This window comes from Papio anubis, chromosome 8 (assembly GCF_008728515.1).
Source record: "Papio anubis isolate 15944 chromosome 8, Panubis1.0, whole genome shotgun sequence".
Taxonomy (NCBI): Eukaryota; Metazoa; Chordata; class Mammalia; order Primates; family Cercopithecidae; genus Papio; species Papio anubis.
The window spans coordinates 125,207,125-125,220,594 of NC_044983.1; the positions used below are offsets into that span (position 1 = coordinate 125,207,125).

Sequence of the window (13,470 nt, forward strand, 5' to 3'; positions counted from 1 at the left end):
AAGGACAACCTTTCCTCTGGGGCACTACTCCCACTTGCCTTTGTCTCCTCAAGGACTTCATGTTCCCTCTACTACAACATCATCTTTCTTGTCCTCTTTATAGAAAGACTTGTCAAATGAACTGTTGATAGTTGTTTCTTTCCACTTTTCAAACTTCTATTCTTTCAACTCATTCCAGTTTGGCTTTTATGCCCACTACAATAAAGCTGTCGCTGTCAAGGTCGCCAAAACTTGCATTTGGCTAAATCTAAAGGACAATTCTCACACTTCAACTTACTGAACTAGCAGCTCTTGACCCAATTAATCACCCACGCCTTCCTGAAAACACTTTCTTCAAAATTTGACATTCTGAACAATATATTGTCTTGAGTTTCCTTCCTACTTCAGTTTTTCTTTTCAGTACCCTTCTGTTTGGCATACATACATTTATTTCTTCCATCTTAAACAGAAATGTACCTTGATTCTATTTCCCTCACCAGCTCCCACCCTATTCCCTTGCTTCTCTTTGCAGCAAAATTCCTCAAAAGGAATAGTCTAACACTCAGCTTCTTTTATTTCTCTCCTTTCATTCTCTGTTAAACCCCTTGCAATGTGGTTTTTATCCCCATCCCACACCACCAAAACTGCATCAGGTTTTGGTGGGATGGGAAGGCCATCAGGTAACTTCCATGTTGCTAATTCCAATGTCAATACTCCGCCCTCACACCTTACCTTGCCTGTCAGGAGCATCTGCCCTGACACTCCCCTCATCCTCCTCAACACACTTTTATCATTAGCTTAAAGGGCAGCACGTCTCACCTCCCCAACTGCCACACCTCCCTACTTCTTGCCACCCTCACTTCTTGCCAGGGTTGCTGGTCTCCCTGTTTCCACCCCAGCCTCCTCCTATAATCTCTTCCACATATAAGAGGCAAAGCACTCTTTTAAACATATAAATCATCCTTTCTCTACTCAAAGCCATGCAATGACTCACTAACATACTCAGAATAAAATCCAAATCCCTTACCAGGTTGACATGATTCAAACTTGTGTCTCCACCCAAATTCAGTGACAAATCAAAGACAATGGGGAAAAATGCCTCGAAGGTATCTCAGAGACCTTTGTGGCAGCCCCTCCCATCACGGACTCAGAGGTCTAGGCAGGTAGAATGGTTTCACAGGCCAGGCCCAGGGCCTGGCTGCCCTGGGGACACTGCTCCCTACATCCCAGCCACTCCAGTTCCAGCCATGGCTAAAAGGGTCCTAGATTATGTCTCAAGCTGCTGTTCAGGCAGGTACAAGCCATAAGCCTTGGCAGCTTCCATGGGTGTCAGGCCTGCAGGTGCAGACAGCAAGAAGTGTTGAGGCTTGGGAGTCTCTGCCTAGATTTCAGAGGATATATGGACATGCCTGGATGTTCAGGCAGAAGTACACTGCAGGGGCAGAGTCCTCATGGAGAACCTCTCCTAGGGCAGTGCACTGGGGAAATGTAGGGTTGGAGTCCTCACCAAAGCACTGCCTACCATAGTTGCGAGGAGGGGGCCACCCGTGCTCCAGGCCCCAGAATGGTAGATCCAACAACAGCTCGAACCATGCACCTGGAAAAGCCACAGACACTCAATGCCAGCCCTTGAGAGCAGCCATGGGAGGTGAGCCCTGCAGAGCAAGAGGGGCAGAGCTGTACAAGGCCTTAGGAGCCCACCCCTTACATCAGTGTGGCCTGGATGTGACACATGGAATCAAAGGAGATTATTCTGGAGCTTTAAGATTGAACAACTGCCCTGCTAGGTTTCAGATGTGCATGAGGCTTAAAGCCCCTTTGTTTTGGCCTATTCCTCCCTTTTGGAAGGGGAGTATTTAAACAATGCCTGTACCCTCATTGTATCTTGGAAGTAACTAACTTCATTTTGATTTTAAAGACTCATAGGTGGAAGGGCCTTGCCTCACCTCAGGTGAGACTTTGGACTGTGGACTTCTGAGTTAATGCTGAAATGAGTTAAGAGTTGGGGGACTACTGAGAAGGGCTGATTATATTTTGTAATGTGAGAAGGTCATGAGATTTGGGAGGAGCCAGGAACAGAATGATATGGTTTGAATTTGCGTCCCTGCCCAAATCTCATGTCGAGTTATAATCTCTAGTGCTGGAGAAGGAGCCTGCTGGGAGGAGACTGGATCATGGGAGTGGACTTCCCCGCCTTGCTGCTGTTGTGATAGTGAGTTCTAATGAGGTCTGGTTCTTGTAAAGGGTGGGGCACCTCCCCATCTCTCTTCCTCCTGCTCTGGCCATGTAAGATGTGCTGCCTTCCTCTTTGCCCTCCGCCATTCAAAGTTTCCTGAGACCTCCCCAGCCATGCTTTCTATACAGCTTGCAGAACCATGAGCCAATCAAACCTCTTTTCTTTAGAAATTACCCAGTCTCAGGTAGATCTTTATAGCAATGTGAGAACAAACTAACACAGGGGTCCTACAAAATCTTACATAATCGGCCCCTGACACACTCTGGTCTCATCTCCCTTCACTCTCCACTGCACACATGCACATCTAACCACAAAAGCCTGTTTGCAGTTTCTGCTGCTCAGTAAGGCCTCACCTCTTCAGAGAGAATCCTTGAGCTACCTACCCATCTATAAATGCCCCTTCCATCCTCCTCTCTATACCCTTCCCAAACTGATGGTTTGTACCATCTAACACACATTCCTATTACTCTTATCTATTTACTTTGTCTTCCTCTGACTAGGCAGGGGTTTTGTTTTGTACACTCTCTATCCTGAGCACTTAGAACAATGCCTGGGATGTAGTTGGTATTCATAAGTATTAGCTGAAAAAATACATGATTAAAAATAGACAGACAGGCCGCACACAGTGGCTCACGCCTGTAATCCCAGCACTTTGGGAGGCCGAGGTGGGCAGATCACCTGAGGTCAGGAGTTTGAGACCAGCCTGGCCAACATGGTGAAACCCCATCTCTACTAAAAATACAAAAATTAGCTGGGCAGGATGGCAGGCACCTGTAATCCCAGCTACTCAGGAGGCTGAGGCAGGAGAACTGCTTCAACTGGGAGGCAGAGGTTGCAGTGAGCCAAGATCACACCACTGCATTCCATGGGCAACAAAGCGAGACTCCGTCTCAAAATAAAAATAAAAACAAAATCCTAGGACCCTTAAGAATTATACTACATCCACTCTGCCTGCGGTCTCTAAATGGAACAACAAAGCCTAGATGACAGCACATCTGTTTACAGCATAGTGTACACAATATTCTAAGCCCACTATTGAGACCTACTCCTCAGAAAAAAAAATACTCATTTCAACGAATTACTGCTCACTGACAATGCACCTACTCACCCAAGAACTCTAATGGAGATGTATAAGGAGATTAATGTTGTTTTCATGCTGCTAACACAATACGCACTCTGCAGCTGATGGATCACAGAGTAATTCTGACTCTTAAGTCTTATTATTTAAGAAACACATTTCTTAAAGCTAAACCTGTCACAGATATGGATTCTTCTGATGGATCTGAGAAAGGAAACTGAAAGTCTTCTGGAAAGGATTCACCATTCTAGACACCATTAAGAACCTTTGTGATTGATGGGAAGGGGTCAAATATCAACAGGAGTTTGAAAGAAGTTGATTCTAACTCTCACGGATGACTGTGAGGGGGATTCAAGACTTCAGTGGAGAAAGGAATGGCACATGTGGTGGAAATACCAAGAAACTAGCGTAGAAGTTCATCTTAGAAGGGCCTTTAAGATATGACTGAATTGCTGCAATCTTATGATAAAAATTTGAGTGGATGAGGAGTTGCTTCTTATGGGTAAGCAAAGAAAATGGTTTCTTTCCTTTTTTTTTTTCTGAGACAGAGTTTCACTTTGTCACCCAGGCTGGAGTGCAGTGGCACGATCTTGGCTCACTGCAACCTCAGCTCCCGGGTTCAAGCAATTCTCGTGCCTAAACGTACTGAGTAGCTGAGACTACAGGTGCAAGCCACCACAGCTAGCTGATTTTTTGTATTTTTGTAGAGATGGGGTTTCACCATGTTGCCCAGGCTGGTCTCAAACTCCTGAGCTCAGGCAATCCACCCACCTCGGCCTCCCAAAGTGCTAGGATTACAGGCGCGAGCCATTATGCCGAGCCAAAAATGGTTTCTTGAGATGAAATCTACTCTGAAGATGTTGTTTAGACTGTTAAAATGAGTATTACATCAACACAACTGATAAGCACTGGCAAGGTCTGAAAGTACTGCCTCCAATTTTGAAAGTTGTATTGTGGTTGAAATGTTACCCAACAGTATCACATGCTACAGAGAAATCTTTCCTGGAAGAGTCAACTGATGTGGCAAACTTCACTGTTGTCTTATTTTAAGAAATTGCACAGCCACCCAACCTTCAGCAACTACTACCTTGATCAGTCTGCAGCCATTAACATCCAGGCAAGACCCTCCACCAGCAAAAAGGTTAAGACTCGCTGAATGACGGCTCAGATAATTGTCAGCATTTTTATCAATAAAGTATTTATAAATTAAGGTATGTACACTGTTTTTTAGATATAAATCATATCAATAATCCCAGTAACCCTTCTGAAAATATTCAAGGCACCACCCTCATCAACTATTGCCCAAAGTCTGCTTACTGAACTGATTCTAAGAAACTGTACTATCACTTGAAAGCAGGCCAGGCGCGGTGGCTCACGCCTGTAATCCCAGTACTTTGGGAGGCCGAGGTAATGAGATTACTTCAGGTCAGGAGTTTGAGACCAGCCTGGCCAATATGGCAAAACTCCATCTCTACTAAAAATACAAAAATTATCCAGGCGTGGTGGCACATACCTGTAGTCCCAGCTACTAGGGAGGCTGTGGCATGAGAATCTTTTGAATGCAGGAGGCGGAGGTTGCAGTGAGTCAAGATTGCACCACTGCACTCTACACTCTGCAACAGAGTGAGACTGTCCCAAAAAAGATAAAATAAAAAAAGAAAAAAATGAAGAGGAGAGGAGAGAAGAAGGGACGAGAAAAGAGGAGAAGGGAGGAGAGGAGAGGAGACAGGAAGCAAGCAAATGTCACCAAAAGGAATGAAAAGGTGGGAAGAAGAAAAACAAAAGGGACCTTTGAAGTCCCGTCATAGTTTCTTCCAGCGGTAAGACAGCTAGGGCTCCAAGCTCTAGCTTCTTGTGGAACTCCCAGCAGCAGTGCATTATGTGGCCCCCTTCAAAGGTCTGAGACTCCAGGCCTATGGGGTTCTTCCTTCAAGCTCCTAAATTCTCCCAAATCCATCTCTTCTCTTTTGTTCCCTGAGCCCTAAAAGTAATTGCTGTTTCTTGTGGTTTCTATTAATATCTAAGTTACCTCAGCAGTCTCTTTTGGCTCAGGTTTCCAACACTTGTGAACTAAATACATATATTAAAATTCCTCATTTTAAAATGATTTCTGCTTTCCTGGTTGGAATTTGATATCAGGGAAGTTCTACAGAACAGCTTAATCCTTAACCTTACTAACACTATCTAACGCACTGCTATCAAGTACTAGTTTAGCTATTAATAAAGTGATCCTTTTGTGAAATGTAAAGAAAGAGACAGAGAGATCAGTACAACAGGATTCAGGTATTCCTGGGTGCCAGTGTTAATATCAACATAGTAGTACTAAAATCTCCCCATGAAGCCCTAGCAAATGTTAAGATCCATATATTTTAATTTTGGCTACTAAATTACATGCAGTTAAGTCACTTCACTTAAAGAAATGTGATATAACAAAGGAATAAAAATTCGGAGGCTTGATTTCTACTCCTATCATAAAATGTGTGACTTTATGCAAGTCAGTTTACTTGTTAGACTAAATCTCTTACTGAGCTTCTGGCTATTATTCTATATCCATTCCACTGCATCTTGCCTAATGCTGACATCTAGTGGATGGATACACTTAGACTTCATATTATAGAATGAAAAATCTTATTTCACCTATTTCTGTTGGGCCATGTGCAATGGATATAATAAATTAGGAGACTAATACTGTTCCTTACATGGAAGTGAAATACAATAAAATAGTATTAGATCAGATTGTCATGGTATCTTTGAGTCTGATTCAAAGATTACTGCCATTCTTCCATGATTCCAGGCATTAAAAGTTAAAAAACCTTCTGTATAACAGGAGATAGGAAAAAGAAGAGTTTAATCACCAATGCAAATTACTGTCAGAGCCACATATTTAGACCATGAAAGCACAGAAACACATCCTGTTACAATGGCTTGCATCAAGCACAGACAAAAAGTATGTAGAAGGGCTACTACAAAGGCTCAAGGCAAGTAATACAGAAGTTTCTGGAATGGAATATGATGGAAATATGCAAAACCACAACTCAAAATGACCTATTTTGTAAGGACTTACTATGATAGTTTCTCTTGAAAATACGTTATCATTAGACAAATACAGTATTCTGAATTCATTTTGCATACATTATTTTAAAATCCATGAATGCAAAATAAATTTTATTTCATGTCAACAACTCAAAAGAAAAGCCTAGGCACACAAGTCCACTGTCACATTTAATTACCAAAATTGTTATACTTTTTTTGTGTGTGGAGTAGCGTTCTGCTTTTAACTATGGCTTTCTTTATACATCATGCTGTAAAATAAATATACGTCAATAGTTTCAATGACTAGAAATGGAAATATTTTAGAAAAGTTTCATTATATATTTCAAAATTATACTAGGCTGATGTAAAATGCAAGAGCAATGGGCACAATCGGGTGGAAGTGTAAACTACTATGACAAGTTTGGGAAATCAGTCTGATATTCCTTCTGAAGTTCATGTGCAATATTCACACAATGAACTGTAATACTGTGCAAACAAATTAACTGCAGCTACATGCAATAAAAATGAATAAGTGAATTATAATGCTATCGGAAAACTGTACACAATATAATACCATTAAATCAAACACCATATTAAAGATACTAGTTATTTGTAGGGGGAGACGATCATAGGATTGGGCAACTTTAAAGACCTGAGAATTATTCTAGTTCCTCAATTAGTGGTGGATTCGTGGAAGTCTTATTTTTAGGCTTCACAATTTACAAATGAAGTATGCACACTCTTGTATGAATCAGTAATTTTAAATGTTCAAAAATGTAAAGCCATTGATGCTGAGAGAACACGTATGTCTCACTGAAAGACGCCCAAGAAAAAAGCTCAGAATGGAATTCAGGTGCCTACCTCTTTCTAACACACATGCTACAATACATGGATGATCAGTTTTTTTAAATGTTTCATTATAAAGCCTCAGATACTTCCATATATTTAGCTTTTACAGTATCAGTGGTAGTAGCTGTTTTAAATCAAACAACGTTTACTTAGCACCTGTCTGCCAATGGCTATGATGAATATTGAATATCTGGTGCTGAGGAATTCACAGACAAGTGGAAGAGACCAGACAAGCAAGTGTGGGTATACTTTCACAAAGAAACGAGCAAAGGGCATTCTGAATACACAGAAAACGGAATACCTAACCCAGTTTTGGTAAAGTAAATAAAAGCTTCCCAGAGGGGCTGATTCTTAATTCTTTCTTGTTTGCTATTTATTTAAATTAGGAAGTAATTCCAACATAAAATACAAAAAAAAAAAAAAAAAAACCAAAATAAAAAAACACTATTCACAGTCTTGTCACCCAGATTAAAGCTGTAACAATTTGGCAACAGTTGCTTTAGATGGGCTACTTTTCTATGTGTGCAGTTGACCTCCCAACCTCTTTCAATCAACTTTCCTCCCCTCCCCTCCTCTCTCACTGAAGATAATTAGTATCTTTCTTAAAAAAATTATTAGATAGAGATGGATTCTCCCTATTTGCCCATGCTGGTCTTGAACTCCTGGCCTTAACCAATCCTTCCACCTCAGACTCTCCAAGTGTTGGGATTATAGGCATGAGTCATCACACTAGGTCTTTTTTTTTCCAGCATGGTTTTCCTGCCAGACATATTTTAAGACTTTTTTTACTCCAAAGTTATATATTCATCATAAACAATACAGTATTGTTCTGCTTTTCAATTTGCATACATGATATACTATGTATATTCTTTGAAAACTCGATTTTCTCACTCAGTGGTTTTTAAAAATTATTAATATTCATTCATTTTAGCTATTACATACTATTCGATTATTCAAAGAAACCAGTTTATTCACTCCTCTACTGAATGATGAGATTGTTTTCCACTTTTAAATATTAACAGTTATGCTTTACACCTCCATACACACACTATATATACTTAAGCTCATGTACAAGAGTCCTATAGGACAGCTATCTGAAAATGAAAAGGCAACTGTAACTTTACATGGTGCTAAATTGCTCTCCCAAGTACATCCATCAATTCTGTTCCACAGGTAGAAAGAGTTCCAATTTCCTGTCCTCCAAAACCTCAAGTTTAATTTTTGGAGTCTGAAATGTCTCTGATGTTTAAATTTGTCATTTTTTATCAGTAAACATATGCATCTTTTCGTATTATATGTTTATGGGCCATCTGTGAAGTGTATATGTATTTCCTCTGCCACCTATGGTCTTTATTTTTCTGTTGTTTCTCAGCCCCACTCCTACCTTTCTGCACTGCTGGGGCTGAGAATTCAAATGACATTTCCCAGACATCTTTGCCAGCTGGGTTCCTGTTAGATTATGTCAACAGGAGGCACTGGAGGGCGAGAAGACAGGAGGAAGAGAGAATTTACTGATTAGAACAGGCTAGTAGTTGTTGTAGGAACAGTGTGAATAGTATCCAATACCCTAATTAGGGACAGGTGCAGCCTGTAGGTTCCAGCCTAGTGGTGGCAGCAGCTTGTCTCTGGCAAAAGCAGTATCACAATTTCTTATTTCATTTTTGCTATTCTGTTCTCTCCCTTGTTCCTTTTGCTCTTCCAGCTTTTCTAGTATCTTTGTAACCAATCTTCTATATTAAATTGTTTGAAATATCCAGAGTGGTAAGTTTTCCTAACTTAACTTCAACTGTCATACCACTCTTTCTTTTTTCAAACTGAGTTTTAGAAAAAAAAAAAAAAAAAACATATATATGTATATATTTATTATTATTATTATTTTGAGATAGGGTCTTGCTTTGTCGCCCAGGCTGGAGCATGGTGGTGTGCTCATGGCTCACTGCGATCTCGACCACCCTGGCTCAATCCATCCTCCCACCTCTGCCTCCTGAGTGGCTGGGACTACATGCCCATGTCATTACACTCGGCTAATTTGTGTGTGGGGGAGGGGCGTGGGGGGAATATTGTTGCTGTTTGTTTTTTTCGTGGAGACAGGATCTCATTGTGTTGCCCAGGCTGGTCTCAAATTCATGGCCTTAAGCAATCCTCCCCCACCCTGACCTCCTAAAGTGTTGGCATTACAGGCATGAGCCATCACATCTGGCAGCTTCAGAAATCTTGGATATCAACCTTTTAATGCTTATATACAAGGCAGATACTTTCTCCTAGGCTCTAACACATCTTAACTTTCTTTATGGTGTTTTGTGTAACAGTCCAGTTTTTCATCTTCATGGTCTGTGCGTACTGTTTAAACAAAAATTCTTCAAAATTGCCTTATTCTTGCCCTTTTATTCACTCATGTGATTGTCAAATTCTACAAAAAATTCTGATGGGATTTTGATTTGATTTTGCATTAAATATATAATTGCCATCTCTATAATTTCAATCATTTTGTCATTTAATATATGAATATGACAGATTACATAAATTCATTTTCTATTGCTAAACCATTCTTGCATTCCTGAGATCAAGTCTACTTGGTTGGTTATTTATTTATGAATAAATGAATGAGGGTGAATAAATAAATTTGAAACAGGGTCTTGCTCTGTTGCCCAGGCTGGTCTTGAACTCCTAGGCTCAAGCAAACCTCCTACCTCAGCCTCTCAAGGTGCTACAATTACAGGCGTGAGCCACTGTACCTGGTTTATTTGGTCATTTAAAAAAATATATTCCTAGATTTGGTTTTGCTAACATTTCACCTTGGATTATTTTGTAAGACTGACTGGTAGTTTTCTTCTCTGTTCCTGTCTGGTTTTGCTGTCAAGCCTATTTTTATACATAGACTTTTTCTATTATTTGGGACCATTTATAAACAATACAATGTGTCAGTTATTCAATGACTTTTATAGGAAAGTTCTTCCAAACATTTAAGAAGTCTACATCTGTTTCATTTTTTAAACTCTAGCCTCTAACAGACATTCCATCACACAGCCGGTATTCAATATATATTTGTCAAATTAATGAATAATGAACAATTCAAGTAAAAAGCAGCTTATTTATCCAAAAAGAAATTACGTAAACTAAGGGCATCCCATAGAGTAGGTTTAGGTCAAATGAAACAAAGTGTAACTTAATAAATTAGGGAGTAAGTTTATAATCCCTTGGTCTTACCTACGAAGGGATAATTCAAATATAAGCTCTATAAACATCAAGAAAATCAAGGACAAGGTTAACAGGCAAAGGTTTATTGCTAAAACATTAAAGCTAGCCTAGGCAGCAATGATATTTTCCCACAATACTCTTTACCACCTCTGAACTAATCTCCAATGGTGTTTCTCATGTTCTTATGCATTATCACAATGTGAGCACAAATCCTTAAAAATCTTGATGACCAACAGTCATCTTCAGAAGCAGCAATTTTAGTTTTCTGTTTTTGCACAGAGAATAACTAAGGGCTACAGAGACATTCTCATCCATTACTTATAAACATGCCATCCACCTCCCCAGAGTGAGAGTCTCTGGTGCCTCTTTCAGTCACCAAACAGCAGCAAAAGAGCAAGGAACTTAAGGACCGACTGCCAAGGAAACAGGCCCTGTGGCAGTGAAAGGATAAACTGTCCATCATTCTTTCTTCTCCTCGGAGATTTCACAGGAAAAGGAGAAAGTGAGGGAAACAGGAGGCCTACAATCGAAAGGAAATCTGCCAGAATTTGGCATATAGAAGTAAAGTGTCATTCCTAGTCACCTCACTATGACTGAAATAGATTAGAGATTCTTAAAAATTGTTCTGCTTTCTCTCATAATTTGAGTTAAAAGAAGGTATTCTCTGAAGTTAAGTATCCCTTAATTTCTGGGATTGACTAGGGGCTCTTCTCAACACTACAGCCACTGTGAAGAGTGAAAGACAACAGGCAGAATGGCTTTATATCCCATTCCCAATAAACAAGAGAATCTCAGACCAGGAAGGGACAGTTCACAGTCAAATGGAAGACTCACCCTTGACTATTTAACCTTAGTATGAATCTATTCTACAACATATCCACACGAAGTAGCCATCTCACCATTGCTTAAATACTCTGTATGACTTAAATTTTAGACTTTGGTCAATTTTTAGAAAAATTTGTAGAAACTTAAGCCAATGACTGAATAAGCACAATTAAGACATGAATTCTACCCTCGAAAATCATACAAACCTTGTATTAAACTGAAATTCACCCATTTGTTAACTTCTCCTCCTTGGTTTAAATTCTCTTTGGCCTCCTAGAAATAAACTGAACACAATCCCTGTGCTATTTAACAAACCATTAAATATATGAAGTATCTTAAAACAACAGACAAATGAGGTCAAAAGAAAAGTTACCCATCATATCATGTATGTTCACATTTGCAAAGTTACAAACAAGACATCTCCTATCTAGTAATGTCAACCAAGAATTTAGCCTCTAAGTAGAGTTCAGAAGTGATTTTCTAGCTAGGGACAGGCATGGTGGGTGGCTAATGCCTATAATCCCAGCACTCTGGGAGGCTAAGGTGGGTGAGGATTGCTTGAGCCCAGGAGTTCAAGATCAGCCTGGGCAACACAGCGAAACTCCATCTAAATTTGTATTTTTTGAGACAGAGTTTCGCTCTTGTCGCCCAGGATGGAATGCACTGGCACAATCTTGGCTCACTGCAACGTCTGCCTCCTGGGTTCAAGTGATTCTCCTGCCTCAGCCTCCCAAGCAGCTGGAATTATAGGCATTTGCCACCACGCCCAGGTGATTTTTGAATTTTTAGTAGAGATGTGTTTTCTCTATATTGACCAGGCTGGTCTTGAGCTCCTTACCAGGTGATCCACCCGCCTCGGCCTCCCGAGGTGCTGGAATTACAGGCATGAGCCACTGTGCCTGGCCCCCATCTAAAACTTTTTTTTAAGTTTTTTTTTTTTTTTTTTAAGGGAATACTCATCACAAATACCTTGTTAAACATTATAGGCTAAAGAACCAAGGGCAGTGGAAACTTTTTTCCCTGAGTGTGATCTTAACTTCTGTTTCCAAAGTACCCCCCGCAGACGGCTTTGCATGACGTTAGTGCTAATGTTAGGTCAATAAATGAACGCTTACTGTGGCACATACAATTCATCCAAAAACAATTAAGAAAAATTTCAAGTGTTCCTAAAAGAAATTAGTACTAAAACTTCTAAGTTAGAAAAAAAATTTCACTGGAAAAAAACTTTCTTAAGAAAAGCAGTAAGTATGTTATGGATAGTTGGACACAGAAGCTAAAAGTAAAATAAATTTTAAAAAGAAAAAAGTATGCTTATCAGGAAAAGAAGAAGATGTTAAGAAATGTTCTTAAATAGTTTTCTACAGTTTGTCAGGTCTTTCTGTTCTAGCCTTGTACACTAACGGAATTGAATGCAAGTGAAATTACAGAAGGGCACAAATGTTTTCCTGGTTCTTCAACTTAATTTAACGGGACTAAAATTACAATCATTATCTTAAATGTATCTCCTCCAGGCTTATCATAACCAAACAGAATACAAAAACATATTTTTCTTCTCTTAGTAATAGAATTTTAAAGATATGTACTTGAATAATTTTCTACATTAATAAATCAGTATCGCTTACAGTGCTAAAAAGAGTCCAGCAGAGGTCATTCATTTACATTCTGATGTTGCCAAGGAGGTGGTAAATATAACTGAATATATACATTTTTGCTTTGCCTTTTTTTTTTTTTGGAGTCTCACTCTGTCCCCCAGGCTGGAGTGCAGTGGCACGATCTTGGCTCACTGCAACCTCTGCCTCCCAAATCAAGTGATTCTAGTGCCTCAGCCTCCTGAGTAGCTGCGATTACAGGCATGTGCCACCACGCCTGGCTAATTTTTGTATTTTTAATAGAGACCAAGTTTTGCCATGTTGACCAGGTTGATCTCGAACTCCTGACACCTCAGGTGACCGATCTATCCACCTCTGCCTCTAAAGTGCTGGGATTACAGGCATGAACAACTGTGACTGGCCTTTCATTATATCATTTTTTTAAAATACAATTTTACTTCAGAAAGAAGTAAAATTTTACAGCAGAAAGAGATCCCACTCGGTAAATTTAAAAAGCAGGTCCCATAATTATTTTCAAATGACAAATGACAAGGCCAGATACCTTTGTAAATAATTTTGTAAAAGCTGGTTCATTTTATTCTAAAGGCTGATTTATACAAAATAGGAAGAAACCTATGTTTTCTTTTTTTTTTTTTGAGACGGAGTCTCGCGCTGTCGCCCTA

General features: G+C 39.7%; 1 protein-coding gene across 24 annotated transcripts in view; it reads right to left on the reverse strand.

The window, feature by feature from the left end:
• Positions 1-13,470, reverse strand: part of FAM49B (family with sequence similarity 49 member B) — a 172,462-nt gene that overhangs the window by 43,977 nt on the left and 115,015 nt on the right. The window contains exon 4 of one of the 24 annotated variants that reach the window (XM_031669740.1): positions 8,560-8,650. The exons of the other annotated variants lie outside the window; for them this stretch is intronic. The gene's annotated coding sequence lies outside the window, so the exon portion shown is untranslated. The remainder of the gene's footprint in view (positions 1-8,559; positions 8,651-13,470) is intronic. 24 annotated transcript variants of the gene reach the window in all.